The sequence below is a fragment of the Lissotriton vulgaris genome, chromosome 1_1, assembly GCF_964263255.1.
Source record: "Lissotriton vulgaris chromosome 1_1, aLisVul1.2, whole genome shotgun sequence".
Lineage (NCBI taxonomy): Eukaryota > Metazoa > Chordata > Amphibia > Caudata > Salamandridae > Lissotriton > Lissotriton vulgaris.
In genome coordinates, this window is record NC_141685.1 from 1,147,415,174 (window position 1) to 1,147,433,502 (window position 18,329).

The following is an 18,329-nucleotide window of genomic DNA, read 5'->3' on the forward strand; positions in this document are numbered from 1 at the left end:
GGTCCTGAGGAGGATTCATGGGAACCCGTTGCAGCTGTGCATGCCCCGAGACTGGTGCGTTTGTTTCATCGTCTGCATCCGGACAAGCCTGGTGGCAGTCAGTGAGTGTCGGAGAGGGGGGTGTACTGTCACGTTTCCCCGACCGCTGGTAAACACTGACTGCCCAAATACGCACTCAGGGGATTGAAAACTACATATCCCATGATCCTTTGGGGCAGCGCGCTATAGTGACGCGTCGCGCTGGGGGAAAAGCATTTAGTGTGCATCCGGGCAGAACGCGCTGCCGATTATTTGTTCATGTGGAGAATAGTTCGTGTTTAGAGGATCGGTGATTTCCTTATCACATTGGAGTACTTGGCTGAGGCTTAGGAAGCGCCTTTCTGGATTGCCTGGGTTCTTCGGTCCCAAGTGTGGGAACCCTTCCTTACGGAGATTTTGGCAGAGGCTTAGGAAGCGCCTGGATACAGGTACGAGTGGGGCTTACATCGTGGGTATGTGAGTCGGGAGTCCAGTGGATTATTGGCTGGGGCTTAGGAAGCGCCTACAACGGTCACCAGCTATTTTCAGGTCGTTTCATTTCTTGCTTCAAGGTGGTGCTTACGGAGTTCAGGGTTCAGGCGTCCTGTTCATTTCCCTGCACCCTATTGAATATTACTTTGGGAATCTGTGATGGTATTGAACGCTATTAGTGACTACTTGCCAGATTTCTCCTTTTGACTATTGTGGATCCTTATGGTGGAGAGAAGAATCATACTATTGGATCTTCCTTTTGTTTCCTGGGCTGCTGATATCTTTTGTTTGTTTGAACTTTCTTTTTTTTCCAAATACTTTGTGGAGGGAACCTAATGGGTTAGTGACACTCTGGTGACTGTGTAAATTACACCTAAATGACACCATTTTGTGCATGAAGGAATGCACAAGCTATTGCATACACACAACCTTACTTAAGGAGTCTAGAGGTATCGCATTGGTGATCTTTGATTTACAGAGGATCGTTTGGGTATTCATTCTCCCTTCAGGTGGTAGGTGTATAATTTGGTTTAAACATACCAACAAGAGATACTGTGTGGTGGGGGTAACTAGATACTTAGATGTTGTTATTTCTCATTTACAGTGTCCTTTGGGGATGAGGAATTATCCATTACCTTACCTCTTATATCTCAGCACTCCTGAATGGTTATACAGGTGAGGAAAGAGTAACATAGTTGGTTGTGGTCCAATCTGGTAACCCAACACCACTTATTCCGTGCTTTGTATATTGCAGATTTCCGGTTCCAGCAGCCCAGCAGTTCCCCTCCGGACCTTCTATTTTCCCCCGCTTGATCTCCTTAACAGTCTGTGTATTATATAGTCAGACTTGGGATGATCTAGAGGTGGGCCCCTTTATAGCATCGATACAATCCTGGGGATACATCACCGCGGTACCTGACAACGAGTTTCCACAGACGCCATTCTGTTCGATATTTCAGAACATGTTAGGTCTACTTTTTGAATAGCTCCTTGGAGTTTTTGAATAGCAGCTAGATTTCTATGGCTGTCGTCCTTAACGTCTTTGTGAAAGTGCTTGATAGATTTTAATACTTCATTCAACGATGGCTCCCTTGACATTCCTGTTCCGCCGCTTTCATCATTTAGCAGTGTGGTATTCCCCACATAATCTCCCATAAGGTCACTATGTATTTCAGAGTCTCTTGCAGTTTTTGGGGTGAGCCATTTCCTGTATGATTAAATCTTGCTTTGGCTTGATCCGTATCACTTCCAGGGTCTGTGGTTTAATCATATACTGTCTCGCAGTGCCGTCTATGCCTTATTCTTTTTTTCTCTTGTCTTTTCTTAGGTGTGGTATTTTGAGAAGGTGCCCCTGATTTCCCCAAAGCCGTGCTTTCAGATAGCTCCAGCCTTGTTGTTACTGGTTTATGGGTTGTACTTGTTTCGCTGACCTCACCGGCTTCTCCCCCCGTCTGACTCGCCTGCCTCACTGGAGATAGAAACCCCTGTATCATAAATTTCCGAGTCAGACTCTTCGGAGGATTTTTCGGTCTCTGAAGGTAGTTTATTTCCCGGAGAAAAAGTTTGTGCCGTAAGTAAAGTATGTTTGGGTCTCGAAATGTCACTAGAAGGTACTGGCAGCCTTTCACTTGGTGCGGGTATGGTTGTAGTTAACCTTTCATTCTGTACCTCTTTTCCCTGCATGATATCTATGGACAAAGAGCTGCTTTCTAGAGCAGGATCTGGAGTAGTAGTGACAACCATACTGTGTCTCAGCATTTCCAGTTGGTCATTATGCCCTTTTTTGACAACTAATGTATCCTGTTGCCGTTTTTTGAATAGTTTTCCATGATCGTCCTTAGGGATTGGGCTAAATATATTCGTTATTCGTGGTTGAGCGTCTACCTGATGAGCTTTTTTGAGCAATAATTCGAGATTCTCCTTTTCATTATGGTTATCATTATCAAGCTCCTCTAAATCCCCCACCGCCTTGTACTTTTCCTTTGCTTTATCTATGCCTTTACCTTTATCTTGATGCAGATCTTGATCCGCCAGTTTTCCCAATTTTTGATTGAGGCTTTTTTCTATCTCTTTCACAGTGTTTTTGTGTTTATATTTATTTGTATTTTTATCCTTATCCTTGTCTTTAAGCTTGTCCTTACTACTTCCGGTATTTCTTTCTTCAAGGCTCTCTTTTGCTTGGACCCTCTGGTTTCAACCCGATGCTGTGGGTCCATTACCTTCTGCGCATTATTTAAATGTTGTTTTTCTGAGACCTTTTCTGTGACCTCTCCTGAAAATTCTTGGTAAATTTCCTGAACCTGATCCATTGGATGTCCGTCTGAATGCACATCTGATTCAGATATTTGCTCATCATGTCCAGATATTTGTTCTCTAATTTGCTCGACTATTTGTCCTGTTGCCCCGCAAGAGCCAGCCATTTCATATGGTTGAAATCTTGCCTGAACTATGATCTGCACGCTGACTTGTACACCTGTATATGCATGTGACCTTTTTTGTTTTACAGCAAGTGCTGCTGCTACTCCTTTTTCTTTAGTTTTGTTTTTGTTTATGGTTGTAGTAGCTGTAGATGTAGATGTAGATGTATGGAGCTGATTAGAACCTAGAGAAACCTTTGGTAGATTCTTGGCAAAAACTAAACCTATGCTAAAGACCAAACTTACTTCTCCCCTCGTACTAGACCTAGGTTAGATACGTTGGGGTAGGTGTATTTTAGAAGCACCAGTTGAGTATTTTAGCCTGTGTTATTTATGTATGTATTTTTATATGGCTTAGAAACCATACAATGCTATTACAGTATTATTTTATAATACTATTCTCACTGTAAGCCTTATACTTTGCATTCTGTCTAACGATTGTAGCAGTTCACCTCTCTTGCATGAGAAAGAAGACTGTTCAATAAACCTTTTATTGAAAACGCCTGTCTCACTATTTCTCTGCAAACTCTGTAGAAACTAAGCATGCCGGATTGACCGAGTGAAATACTTATCTATTGTTTCCACGACTCTGAAGATAGTTGTTCTAGTCCTAGGGAAACAAAGTTGTCATGTTTATGCGGTTGTCAGAAACTAATCCCTTCTTGTAAATTTGAGAAAGTTTCTAGTGACCTCTGAGCTAGCTGGCACTCACAATTAAGTTTAGTATATTCAATAGAGACCTACTAACCCTAGTCCTACGTCATATCTATAGGATATTCTGGCGCTTCAGAAGGAGGGACACTGACTCGGGAGCGTGGTAAAGAAGTTTTTATTTTTATAAAGGTCTTTTTGCATCTCTGAGTGAGTCTTTCGCGGGCTAGGGCTGCCGGATCCAAGGTGTCAGCTAGGGTGTTGGATCTTCCTGGGCTTGCACGCCTGCGCTCTTGTTCTCTGGGGGCGCGGTCGTCGTCCCTTGCGGTGTTCCAGCGCCACATGCGGGGAGGAGAGAAAAGAACACTCTCAGTAAGGCGTTCAGGAGAGTAATTATACCCAAGAGGGGGGCCCGGAGAAGTGAGGACACCGGTGCGCTTATCTACACTCTGTGCTCGGTGCTGGGAAAATACTAGGTAAGTTCAGGTAGGGAGTAAGGGTCGGGGAAAGATGATGGCGGGGATAGGGACAGGTCAGGTAGGCAGGGAAGAATGGGGTTTTTGTACAAATTTACACGGAGGCTCCCCGCCTCCCCAGCAACCCGGTTACCCGGTCACGCACCTGGGAGAGCCACACTCCTCCGTGAGCGTGGCTGGGCGCTGAGCGTTACCGCTGGCCTCCTGGCTCTGCTCCTCTGTTCGTCTCGCTTCCCTCGGACTTCTCCACGCCGACTCGCTCTCCGCTCTTCTCCACGTTGGCTCGCTCTCCACTCTTCTCCGCCTCGGTGTCGATGCACCCAGCTCTTCCCCCTTCCGGGCTTCTTAGCGGCTCCATTGGTTGCACGTCATCCAGGGGCCTGTCCGGTTCTCCTCCGCTGATTGGTTGGCATAGCAGTGACGCTGCAGGGGGGCGTGCCGCTGCCTCGAAGCCGGCCCCGTAAAAGGTACATTCCTCTCCTTGCGGGCCGGGCTGCTCCCACCAGCTGACCGAGTCCGTCTCCCAAGGGTCCTGGGACGATGAAAGAGAGGTAGGACGTGAGTTAGGGTTCCACCAGTCCTGAACCGGAGCCATGTGTAATTCCCGCCCGGCCTCCCTGCTACAGATATATTATTCCAATGCGCAGAGCCTATTGGGAATGTAGGAACTACACTACAAACACACTCTGTTCCATTCAATGCCACTTCAATCTAGGCCACTCCATGCCACTTCTTTCTATACCACACCACTCTACGACACTCTGTGCCATTCTACTATACTCTATGACACTCCCTGCCACCTTACTCCAGTCTGTGCTACTCAATGGCACTGCCACTCCACTCTACAGCACTCCATTCTGCAACACTTTACTCCACACCCCGCCACTCTGAGTCCCTCTACTCTATGACACTCTATTATATTCAACTCTACTGCACTCTATGCCACTCTATGACAGTCTACTCCACTCTAGGACACTTTACGATACTCTACAATACTACACTCTATGACACTCTTCCCCACTATATGCCACTCCACTCTAAACCACTTCACTCAAGGCCACTCTGCTCCACTGTATGCCACTCCAGTCTACTCCACTCCACTCTATGACTGTACTCTATTCGACACAGCTCACGACATCCTACTCTACACCAGTCTATGACACTCCACTCTACCCCCTTCACTCTTTGACACTTTATTCCACTCTATGCCCCTCCACTCTACCACACTCCACAACGCCAGGGCAGGACTGGCCATAGTGGGCACTGGGCATTTTCCTGATGGGCTGGTGGGGTGAGGGCAGTTTTGTGCCCGTGGAGGCCGATTTTGTCACTGGGGGCCGGTTCTGCAGCAGTGCTGCAATATCAGCCCCCCTGGTAACAAAAGCGGGAACTGTGCTTCTTGCTAGCACCCCCTACCTCGCTCCCTGGGCCGGTCGAGCAGCAATCTGCCAGGTGTGGTTGCTGTTCTTAGTCCCGCCCTGCAGGACACTCCAGTCCATGATACGCCACACGACTGTACTCCAATCTTCACCACTCCAATCTATGACACTCAACTCTACACCACTCTCCTCTAAGAGTCTAACTTTTAGCCATGCTGAACAGTAGCCACACTGGTGTACAACATGCCTAGAACACATTGGCAAAGCATTTACCTCTTGCGGAAGCGGGGCCTATTGGCTTGCCAACGCTTGTTTCTCAGTTCTAAAGTCTGTGCTTGCCCGAGGCCACGCAGTGGCCATAAGGAGGGCGGGCCCCTAGTCGCAAAGGGCTGCCCCCGCCCACCTTGTGGCCAGCCACTCCTCACCAGGGCCAGCATCGCCCGGTAGGAGGTAGGCGGGTCGCTGACGCACGTCCGGGGCGGCTGGGAGGAGCCTCAGGGGGTACATTACTCCCTTGCACCATTGTGGAGGCCTCTTTGCCGCTCCGGATGTCGCGCTGCAGCTTCGGGACACTCTTTCACGGGACACTCTTTGCGGTGAGTGTGGCCTACGGGCCTAACCCCCCCTCCGCCTACTCCCTCCCTGCGGAGGTATGAGCCATGGCTAGGCGGCCCGCTTAGCGACGGGCGGCTGTGGAGGTGGGGGTTGCGACTTGGCAACGAGATTTTCCTCCGGGAGCGGGCTGAGGCCTACAGGCATGCGCCCCTCCTAGTCCCCTCCCCCCACCCCCCGTGCTCGCTCCTCCTGGGGGTGCGGGCATGACCGGTCAACCCACGTGGCCGTTGAGGCTGCTCCCGGGGTTGTGTGTTCCTCCCCCTCCTCCATGCCTCCCTCCCCTTTGTGAGTCGGGCGTTAACGGGGGTTCTTATCCTAGGCCCACATGGGTGGAAGAGCCCGAGCGCTGGCCAGGCGGGTTCCCCGACGGCTTTAGTGCGTGGGAGGGGGCAAGGTGTAAGTACCTTTATCTTAGGGCGCATTGTGTCGGTCTCGGCCCGGGCCCTGAGTGGACGTGTGTATCTTCTTCGTCCACTCTGGCAGGGTTGAGACCGTGAGGTGGCGTCGGTTTGTTCCTAGCTCCCACCTTTTGGTCCCCGATTGAGCCTAGAGGCGGCTCGCCTGCTGGATGCCCTTTCGGGGCTAATGGAGTTTAGCCCTGCCCCCGGCGGTGTCGAGTATTGAGAAAAATGAATTATGTATGTTTTGCTTCTGTGCATCACAGTTGGTGCTGGGGACAGGCTTTGTCAAGGGGGTTACCGGGCACTATTTATCGAGCGCTCGTATGCATGCAAACGCTTACACACTTCCGTTGTTTGCATTTCTTTTGTGGTGGGGTGGTATTTGTGTGTTGACCCGCCATTTTGAATAGTGCAACCTGTCCGGAAATTTTATTTATGCTATCGCTTATTCTATTGGACGAATTTATATTATGTTATCGCTGTATCCATTGTTAGTATTTCATATGTGGTGGGCGGTATTCATGTGCGGGCTGCAATGTCTCTAATGTGGCATTTCTTTTATGGCATGCGTAGTGCGGAGGCCCGAGCATTTCTTTGATGCCTAACGCTTTTCCTTTGCACTGCTACGTGGTGGGTGGTGGCGCCATGTTATGGTTGCATGCCGTTAGGGCATGACTCGGCAAGGGGATGTATTGTTTCCGGGTGTGCACGTGGCCTGCGGCAACGGTGTTCACCAGGGGTGTGCTGGCGGCCAGGTTGGACTTCGCAGGCCGTTTTGTGGCGCATCTTCATATTACTGCGTCTCCCTGGTTCTTCTTTTGGCACTAGCTGTATTCCCCCCCCCCCCCCGCCCCCCCCTCACCCTGGTGCTCCGGCGCCATTCCGGGATTCGGCTGCGTTCGGCAATTGGTTCTGCGAGGCTCCGGTGGTTCAATCTCCGGGCCTCGTTTGAGCGCAGTCGCAGCTGGATCCTTGCCGCGCTGGCCCGACATGGCTGGGTGAAGGGCGGGCTTAATGGCATGGCCTTTGTATTTCTCATCGGCTCGAGTCTCGGCTATGTCGCCGCTATTCATGTTTTTGCTAATTCGCCTCCGTGTCCAACATTTCTATGCTGTGTGTTTTAGCATTTGGCGTTAGATTGGGTTAAACCGCCTCTGGTGTGGCTGTGTGTCCGGCGTCTTGTTTCAGCAAGCAGCCGGGTGTTGGACAGATCTGTAGCTGGTCGCGTGGGTCGGCTACAGGGGCACTATCTCGCTGCTCCAGGTCCCACGTAGCAGAGTCAGCTTTGGGCCCTATTCCTAACAGTGTCATTTCCTCCCATTGCAGGCCCCGCTCGCATCCCATCCCCCTTTGCACCCTCCCCGGTGCCGCGCGGTTTCTCGCAGCTTCAGCTACTTTCTGGGAGGTATGTATTTGTGAAGCGTGAGGGGCTGGCTCAGGAAGGAGCCGTGTGTGGGGAAACCCGTTAAAAGTACGAGGCCTCCCTTTGGCGGGGGCTGGGTCCAAGGAAGCCATATAGGCAGGTGCCCTCGCGCCCCTCCTACAACCTCTGCGCCCCTGCAACAGGGCGTTTTGTGGTGTGTGTATATGTAACTGGTTTTGTCCGGCAGTCGTGGGTAGTTTTGCCATGTCTAAAGTCTGTCTTCTTCCACGCAGTACTTGCCCTCGTCTCCGGCATCGGGCCTTGGGGAGCTGTAACCCCCCCCCCCCCCCTCCTCTTGCTTTCACGGCGCAAGGAACAGTTCTGTGAGGTATGTATTGGTGCATGTGGGGATCCGGGGTGTGGGCATGTCGGTGTGCTGGACATATTCACAGTCCAAACTTCCCATTCACTTTTGTCCCTGTTAACAATGCAAGGTATGGGTTGGTTACCCTCGCCGACTTATGGTTTCGTCGCTTGAAGTTGTTTGATTTTCATTCTCATGCAGACGGTGCTCCGCTGGATATTCTCATATGCTTCTTTGTTAGTATGTCACTTTCTTCCCACAGATAGCATCGCGTCAGTTCTAGGGTCGCTCTATAATCGCGTGTAGGTTGTATGTACTGCTGTCTGCTCTTCGTTCAGTATTTGGTCTATTTGGCTCACGGTCAATTTTTCTTTCAGGAGAAGAGCCAAACATAACATGGAAAGTCAGGGGTCCCCTCCGCTTTTTACACAGACGTCTCAGGTCGATGACTCGGGGATAGGACCCTCCCAGGATGCCCAGATGAAGGCACTATTGGACATGGTCGAGGCTAATGGGGTGGCGTGGGCCAGCGAACTTTTGTCGGCCAACCCCCCCAAAGCCCCCGGGGTTGCCCCCGCCTCCCATGCCCCAGAAATAGACATTGTGGAGGACTCTGGCACGGCGAGGCCCAAGCGTGTGAGGAAGCCGACAGTGAAAGACTTCCCAGCGGAGCCCCCCCCCCAAGACCAGGGCGGCCGAACCCGTCAGAAATGTCATTGTGCACGCCCCCGCCTCACCCCCAGCGGTGACCATGGCTAGCCCCCCCACCCCCTCGTCCGGTGGTTGCCACTGCGGAATTTGCCACCCGGGAGGATCTGGGTAAGCTCACGGACACCCTAGCTGTTTTTATGTCCGAGGTCAGAGCGGGTTTGCTTGCCGCTCCGCTACAGTCTTCACCACCGGGGGGTTCCCGGGTGGTGGAGCCTGCTGTTATGGTTCCCCTTCCTTTGTCGGGGGATGCAGCTGTTGCTCGTGTGTGGGGCGGGCTTCCTGTTTTAGGGGGGGACATCTGCGCAGCGCCAGTTGGCCCTCTTGTTGAGGTGGCTCCCCAGTCAGAAATTGCACTGCCTACCTCTGCTTCTCCTCTTATTCCTGCCCCAGTGCTGCTTCACGCTCCCCCTGCGCACTTAGCTGCACCTGCGCCCCCAGCTGCTTCTGCGCTTGCCTCTGTTGCGGCCCCCACGTCGCCTGCGCTCATAGCGTACCTGCGCTCCCAGCTGCTATGGCGCCTGCCCCTGCTGCGGCCCCCACGTCGCCAGCGGTGCTGATGACTATGGCTCCCTTGTTGTCGGGCAAATGCTCCCTCAACTGGCAGGTCCCGCAGGCAGCGAAGGAAGGCATTTGGCGAAGAGAATTCATTGACATCTTTTCTCTCCTGATGTTGGTTGCCGATGGTGTTGATGTTAGGAAAATGGGTTCTAAGGATGAGGAAAAGAAAGCTTGTTTCCAGTCTTGGCCTGAAAAAACGATCAAGAACTGGAGACAAGCTTTTTCAATATTGGCTGCAGTAATCACGGAGCGCTTCCCAGATCAGGCGCAGGGTTTATTTCAATACGCGAGTGTCATTACTGATGAAGCGGAATCCTCCACTGGCATGGGGTGGTACATGTATGACTGTGAATTTTGCAAGAAAATGTCGGTCTGTCCAGAATTAGATTGGAACCAGGTGGAGGTTAGAGTCTGGATGCAGCATATGGGGAAGGGTAAATCCGAAGCCGCGGCCAGAGCCAGCATACAAGTTAAGAAGGTTGAAACAAGTAAAGGTTCCTCAGAGAAAAAAGGTAACTTCAGGCAGTCCTTTCGAGGGGGGCGAGGCGGGGGGGTTTCAATAGACAGGTTAACAGGAAGGGCTTCTCAGCAACATGCAGGTTGTTTAATGCAGGTAATTGCACCTGGGGAAAGGTGTGCAGGTTTGCACACTCCTGCAGTAAATGTGGTGGGCCCCATCCTGGGTCAACTTGTGACAAACGTGGTGCCACCACCAGCGTTTCCAGCAAAGACAAATAAGACCCTTTCCAAAGCATTTCCGCCTAGCGCCCTTCCTGCTGCGCTCACCCCCCCCCGCCCCCCCGCCCTCTTCCCTGCCTGCCCACGTGGATCACATTGCTTGTGTTGTCTCCAGCGGAGACTCCCCCCTCCTTCACTCTAAGGGCCCGTCTCCAGTCATTATCCCGAACTTGTTGGCCTTGCTGCGGTCCTACCCCAATGATAAAGACAGGAATGTTCTGACTTTAGGTTTTCTGGAAGGTTTCAGGATCCCTTACCAGGGTCCGTCCCAGGGTCAGTAGGGACGCTGAGAATCAGAAGTCTGTTAGGGAACTCCCTGAGATCGTAGACAAGAAAATCTGCAAGGAAGTGTCTTTGGGGAGGGTGGCGGGCCCGTTCACGTCTCCCCCCCCTTCCTGATTTTGTGGCGTCCCAGCTGGGTGTGGTCACCAAAAAGGAGCCGGGGGCTTACAGGTTAATTCACAACCTTTCTTTCCCAGAGGGCAACTCTGTGAACTCCTGGCTACCAGAGGGGGCTTGTTCTGTCTCCTACTGTTCCCTGGACATGGCTATTGACCTAGTGAGGAGAGCGGGGGATGGGGCCTGGCTTGCAAAGGATGACATTGAGGCAGCATTCCGTTTATTGCCCGTGCACCCGGACAGCCAGCACCTGCTGGGCTTCAAGTGGAAAGAGGAGTACTTTTTGACAAATGCATACCAATGGGTTGCGCCGTCTCATGCGCTTTCTTTGAGGCGTTTAATTAAACAACAAGGGGTGGTGATGGACAGAGTTTCTGAATTAAGCAGAATACTCTCACCCAGTCAAGAGATCAGGGCTAGATCCAACACCATTTTTTAGCTCACTGCACCATCCCAGCTCAGAACCTGGCTCTATGCAAATTAGTCTGTTCCTGTCCCAGTGCATGATGGGAACAGGGCAAACCAAACTACAAAGCCAATTCTTTCACTGGGAAGGAAACAAGCTTCCGGGGACCGGTTTCTGGCATTACAGCCGTCTTCGGCCCGGCTTGCTTGAATCCTGATGGTGCAATGAGCACCCGGTAGCTTGTCTCCTTTCTGGTGAAGAATTGGCTTGGTAGTTTAGTCTGCCCTGTTCCCATGATGCACTGGGCCAGGGACAGACTGATTTGCATATTGCCAGGTTCTGAGCTGGGATGGTGCAGTGAGATAAATAACAGTGCTGGATCAAGCCCTGATCTTTGGACTGGGTAAGAGTGGTCTGCTTAATTCAGACACTCTGTTCATCACCACCCCCTTTTCTGAATCGTTTTTGGCCACTATAGGTGTGGCAGGGTATACTCAGATATGAGTCCCTTTCTCACTGCACCATCAGGATTCAAGCAAGCCGGGCCGAAGACGGCTGAAATGCCAGAAACCGGTCCCGGGTAGCTTGTCTCCTTTCTGGTGAAGAATTGGCTTGGTAGTTTAGTCTGCCCTGTTCCCATGATGCACTGGGCCAGGGACAGACTGATTTGCATATGGCCAGGTTCTGAGCTGGGATGGTGCAGTGAGATAAATAACGGTGATAGATCAAGCCCTGATCTTTGGACTGGGTAAGAGTGGTCTGCTTAATTCAGACACTCTGTTCATCACCACCCCCTTTTCTGAATCGTTTTTGGCCACTATAGGTGTGGCAGGGTATACTCAGACATGAGTCCCTTTCTCACTGCACCATCAGGATTCAAGCAAGCCGGGCCGAAGACGGCTGAAATGCCAGAAACCGGTCCCCGGTAGCTTGTCTCCTTTCTGGTGAAGAATTGGCTTGGTAGTTTAGTCTGCCCTGTTCCCATGATGCACTGGGCCAGGGACAGACTGATTAGCATATAGCCAGGTTCTGAGCTGGGATGGTGCAGTGAGATAAATAACGGTGATGGATCAAGCCCTGATCTTTGGACTGGGTAAGAGTGGTCTGCTTAATTCAGACACTCTGTTCATCACCACCCCCTTTTCTGAATCGTTTTTGGCCACTAGAGGTGTGGCAGGGTATACTCAGACATGAGTCCCTTTCTCACTGCACCATCAGGATTCAAGCAAGCCGGGCCGAAGACGGCTGAAATGCCAGAAACCGGTCCCCGGTAGCTTGTGTCCTTTCTGGTGAAGAATTGGCTTGGTAGTTTAGTCTGCCCTGTTCCCATGATGCACTGGGCCAGGGACAGACTGATTTGCATTTAGCCAGTGTGAAGGGGCAGAGCTTACCTCCAGGCCGCAGCGACCCCGTAGGAACGCCCATAGGGGCGACAACACTAACCTGCAGCCAAAACCGGCTACACCTCTCTCTGTCTCCCTGCAGGTACCGACAGCATCGCCGGAGCCCAGCGGACCGGAAACGACCTGGATTGACCCCGGAAGTGCAACGGCCATTAAAGGACCGGAAGTGACCCCGCCTGACCCCGGAAGCCTTTCCTCAGCGACCCGAGTGGATCGTATAAAGACCGGCAACACAGAGGCGGAGTGGTTCCCAGCGGTGGACTCGTGGCAGGAGTTGGCGAGACGCGAAGGACCAGCGGCGGAGGTTGTAGGAGAGAGGACGCGAGTAGAGAGCGGAGAAGAGGAAGAACTGTGGTGCGAGGATTGGTGGCATCCTCAGGAGGTGGCTGGAAAGCGGCCGTAACTCGGATGAGAGTTACGGCGGGGCACGTGAGTAAACTGTTACCATTCTCCGTGTTTTCCCCACCCTGTGTAATTAGTGTAAATAGTGTAAATCTTGTACAGATATCACGCGCACCCGCACTGTATAATATAGTCACCCCTACACTGTATGATACCTACCACCCCCCCGCCCTCACGACAACCACTCTATTCCGAAGCCCCCCCTATACTTTCCCTTCTTCTCCTACCCTATCGTCCCTCCCTCACGGTCTATTTCCGACCCTACACTCCCGGTGCCGGTGACAGTCATCTGAGTTCCGTGTGCTTTGGAACTAACTGCCCTGTGTCTTTCTCATTTACCTCCGAGGGACACCCCAACGCCCGCAACCAGGAAGGAGATCCCCCAGCCCGGCAGAGGAAGACCTACCTGTGTTCTCCTCATCGGACCCCTCTCGAGGACCCGGAGCAGGACCAGCGAGCATCGTACCCGGACACCGTGCCCAAGGATTTGACTTACTCTGTATCTAATAAAATCCTTGCTAACCATAGCACACTACATTCGGCCTCCACGCCTGTTATTCCGGCCCGCACACCCCCACACCCCACAGCCAGGTTCTGAGCTGGGATGGTGCAGTGAGATAAATAACGGTGATGGATCAAGCCCTGATCTTTGGACTGGGTAAGAGTGGTCTGCTTAATTCAGACACTCTCTTCATCACCACCCCCTTTTCTGAATCGTTTTTGGCCACTATAGGTGTGGCAGGGTATACTCAGACATGAGTCCCTTTCTCACTGCACCATCAGGATTCAAGCAAGCCGGGCCGAAGACGGCTGAAATGCCAGAAACCGGTCCCCTGTAGCTTGTGTCCTTTCTGGTGAAGAATTGGCTTGGTAGTTTAGTCTGCCCTGTTCCCATGATGCACTGGGCCAGGGACAGACTGATTTGCATATAGCCAGGTTCTGAGCTGGGATGGTGCAGTGAGATAAATAACGGTGATGGATCAAGCCCTGATCTTTGGACTGGGTAAGAGTGGTCTGTTTAATTCAGACACTCTGTTCATCACCACCCCCTTTTCTGAATTGTTTTGGCCACTATAGGAGTGGCAGGGTATACTCAGACATGAGTCCCTTTCTCACTGCACCATCAGGATTCAAGCAAGCCGGGCCGAAGACGGCTGAAATGCCAGAAACCGGTCCCCTGTAGCTTGTGTCCTTTCTGGTGAAGAATTGGCTTGGTAGTTTAGTCTGCCCTGTTCCCATGATGCACTGGGCCAGGGACAGACTGATTTGCATATAGCCAGGTTCTGAGCTGGGATGGTGCAGTGAGATAAATAACGGTGATGGATCAAGCCCTGATCTTTGGACTGGGTAGGAGTGGTCTGCTTAATTCAGACACTCTGTTCATCACCACCCCCTTTTCTGAATCGTTTTTGGCCACTAGAGGTGTGGCAGGGTATACTCAGACATGAGTCCCTTTCTCACTGCACCATCAGGATTCAAGCAAGCCGGGCCGAAGACGGCTGAAATGCCAGAAACCGGTCCCCGGTAGCTTGTCTCCTTTCTGGTGAAGAATTGGCTTGGTAGTTTAGTCTGCCCTGTTCCCATGATGCACTGGGCCAGGGACAGACTGATTTGCATATAGCCAGGTTCTGAGCTGGGATGGTGCAGTGAGATAAATAACGGTGATGGATCAAGCCCTGATCTTTGGACTGGGTAAGAGTGGTCTGCTTAATTCAGACACTCTGTTCATCACCACCCCCTTTTCTGAATCGTTTTTGGCCACTAGAGGTGTGGCAGGGTATACTCAGACATGAGTCCCTTTCTCACTGCACCATCCGGATTCAAGCAAGCCGGGCCGAAGACGGCTGAAATGCCAGAAACCGGTCCCCGGTAGCTTGTGTCCTTTCTGGTGAAGAATTGGCTTGGTAGTTTAGTCTGCCCTGTTCCCATGATGCACTGGGCCAGGGACAAACTGATTTGCATTTAGCCAGGTTCTGAGCTGGGATGGTGCAGTGAGATAAATAACGGTGATGGATCAAGCCCTGATCTTTGGACTGGGTAAGAGTGGTCTGCTTAATTCAGACACTCTGTTCATTACCACCCCCTTTTCTGAATCGTTTTTGGCCACTATAGGTGTGGCAGGGTATACTCAGACATGAGTCCCTTTCTCACTGCACCATCAGGATTCAAGCAAGCCGGGCCGAAGACGGCTGAAATGCCAGAAACCGGTCCCCGGTAGCCTGTGTCCTTTCTGGTGAAGAATTGGCTTGGTAGTTTAGTCTGCCCTGTTCCCATGATGCACTGGGCCAGGGACAGACTGATTTGCATATAGCCAGGTTCTGAGCTGGGATGGTGCAGTGAGATAAATAACGGTGATGGATCAAGCCCTGATCTTTGGACTGGGTAAGAGTGGTCTGCTTAATTCAGACACTCTGTTCATCACCACCCCCTTTTCTGAATCGTTTTTGGCCACTATAGGTGTGGCAGGGTATACTCAGACATGAGTCCCTTTCTCACTGCACCATCAGGATTCAAGCAAGCCGGGCCGAAGACGGCTGAAATGCCAGAAACCGGTCCCCGGTAGCTTGTGTCCTTTCTGGTGAAGAATTGGCTTGGTAGTTTAGTCTGCCCTGTTCCCATGATGCACTGGGCCAGGGACAGACTGATTTGCATATAGCCAGGTTCTGAGCTGGGATGGTGCAGTGAGATAAATAACGGTGATGGATCAAGCCCTGATCTTTGGACTGGGTAAGAGTGGTCTGCTTAATTCAGACACTCTGTTCATCACCACCCTCTTTTCTGAATCGTTCTTTGAGGCGTTTAGCACTTTCATACAATGGGCCCTCTCCGCGAAGTATGGCGTCACGGCTGTGTCACATTACCTCGATGACTTCCTTTTCATTGGGAGGGAGGGCACGCAGGAATGTCAGGAGGGTCTGAATTGTTTCATTGACTTGGCTAGTCACTTGGGGGTGCCTTTGGCGCCTGGCAAGACTGAGGGTCCGGCACAGGTTCTGACTTTCCTGGGCATAGAGTTGGATACGCTTACGGGTGTGTCTCGACTCCCGGCTGAGAAGGTACTGGGACTGAAACGGGACATTCAAGACTTGCTGGGAAGGGACAAAGCACCGCTAGGGGTCATCCAGAGTCTCCTGGGCAAACTAAACTTTGCGGCTAGAGTCATCCCGGTGGGTCGTGTGTTTGCTAGACGGTTAGCCAGGGCCACTGCTAAGGTCTCCAAACGTCATCATTTTGTAAAACCGTCTTCAGGCCTAAAGAAAGATTTGTTAATGTGGGATGAATTCCTGTCAAACTTCAATGGGACTGTCATTTGGAGGTCTCCATGGGTGGATAGCCCCGAAATCAGTATGTTCATCGATGCCTCTGGGCGGGAGGGTTTCGGGGCAATTCTGGGGGAACTGTGGTGCGCACAGGAATGGCCCAATGCTTGGCGCAAGCGGGGGATCACTTCCAACATAACTGTCCTGGAACTCTTCCCCATTGTGGTGTCGTTACATCTTTGGCCGGGCCCATTGTCCAACAGGAAGGTCCTGTTTTGGTCGGACAACATGGCGGTGGTGCAAGCCATCAACGGTCAAACAGCTAGTTGCCCCTTAGTTCTGTGCTTACTTCGAGAACTGGCCAGCAGGAGCCTGCGCTGCAATGTGGAATTTAGGGCTAGGCACATTGCGGGGGTCACAAATGTCGCGGCTGACGCTCTTTCTCGTTTTCAGTGGGACCGTTTCCGGGTGGCCTACCCACAGGCGAGAGAGGAGATGACCCCCTTTGCACCAGGACTTTGGCGCATCTTGGAGTGGAGCAGGAGCTGAGAGAGTTAGGGGAAAAGTCTTTAGCTCCAGGTACGAGGAGGCGCTATGCTAGCCACCGGGCCACATTCCACAAAGCCATTGCTGACTTAGGTTTGGTGGCCCTTCCGTTGGAGGACAGAGTACAGGCCTTTGTAGTTTGGGCCAAGAAACAGAACAAATCCCACTCCTGGGTCTGCGGCCATTTGGCGGCCATCAGTCACGAGGCTAGGTTGAACGGGGTGGGTGATCCAGCCAAGTCTTTTGTAATCAGGGCAGCTTTGAAAGGTTGGGCTCGGGAAGAACCTAAGACTCCTGATGACAGGTCCCCCATCGAGTTCCCCACGTTGCAGGCCATGTTGGCGGTCTTGCAGTCGGTGGTACACTCGCACTACGAGGCTTCCCTCTTCTCTGCGGACTTCATTTTGGCAATTTTCGGGGCATTCCGGAGCAGTGAGTTAGTCGCACGCTCCAAGGCAGATCAGTCTGGGGACGTCCTTGGGGTGGCGGACTGCCCTTGGATCGCCCGTAAGATAACCTACCATCATTACATATGTTGTATGTAATAAACCTGCAGCATTTTTTCCCAAGCTTAACACTTGTGTCTGTGTGTTATTTGCGGGTTTGGGCATTGTGGGGCGGGGGGGTTCTTGTGACCCTGATGTGACTATGTGCTTGCCCGAGGCCACGCAGTGGCCATAAGGAGGGCGAGCCCCTAGTCGCAGTGGGCTGCCCCCGCCCACCTTGTGGCCAGCCACTCCTCACCAGGGCAGGCATCGCCCGGTAGGAGGTAGGCGGGTCGCTGACGCACGTCCGGGGCGGCTGGGAGGAGCCTCAGGGGGTACATCACTCCCTTGCACCATTGTGGAGGCCTCTTTGCCGCTCTGGACGTCGCGCTACAGCTCGGGACACTCTTTTCCCGCCCTTCCTCGAACCCAGAGTGTCTGCTTGAGGGGGGCTCCTGGGGGAGCTTTAATGTGTTCCTTTTTCGTTGCAGGCGGAGTTACTGGGCGATCCGGAAGAAGAGAGGTGCAAACACTGTACTTCAGCGGGCACATAGGGGTGCCAGAGCCTAACCTGTAACCTCATGGGAGGTGCAGGAACTCGTGTTGGTGCCCCAGTAGTCCTTCGGGCGGTTGTGTGCCTGTGCAACCGGGCGTTTGCCTACACACGCCCCGCAAGGGGCGTGTGTAGTATAATTATAATAATTGTGCAGCAGTTGGGTGGTTCGCCACTGTGCTGATTGGCTCAACAGGCGGGCAGGTGGTGAGAATGCGGCCTGCCCTTGGATTGCCCGTAAGATAACCCACCATCATTACATATGTTGTATGTAATAACTTAACACTTGTGTCTGTGTGTTATTTGCGGGTTTGGGCATTGTGGGGCGGGGGGTTCTTGTGGCCCTGATGTGACTATGGATTTTAAAGTCTGGCAGGCAGTCACTCAGCCATTCTTTCCGATACTCATCATTGATAATCACTATTAGGATTCCTCAGTCACAAATCCTTATCATAACACAGTGGTGGGCCGATGCCAAAGATGACGGTGGAACCGTGGAACGCCACCAAGGAGCTGTCACATGGCCTTCCACTCGACATCGTAATGGGGCATTTAGTTTGTCATTCACAAAATCAGTGACAACAGTCTCGCAGCCAGTCAGTAGCTCATAGTACCTAGTAGCCACAGTACCTAGTGCCCCTTCACTCTGAGCTGGAACTCGTGTGTGTGTACTGGTCACTCGTGTTCGAAGA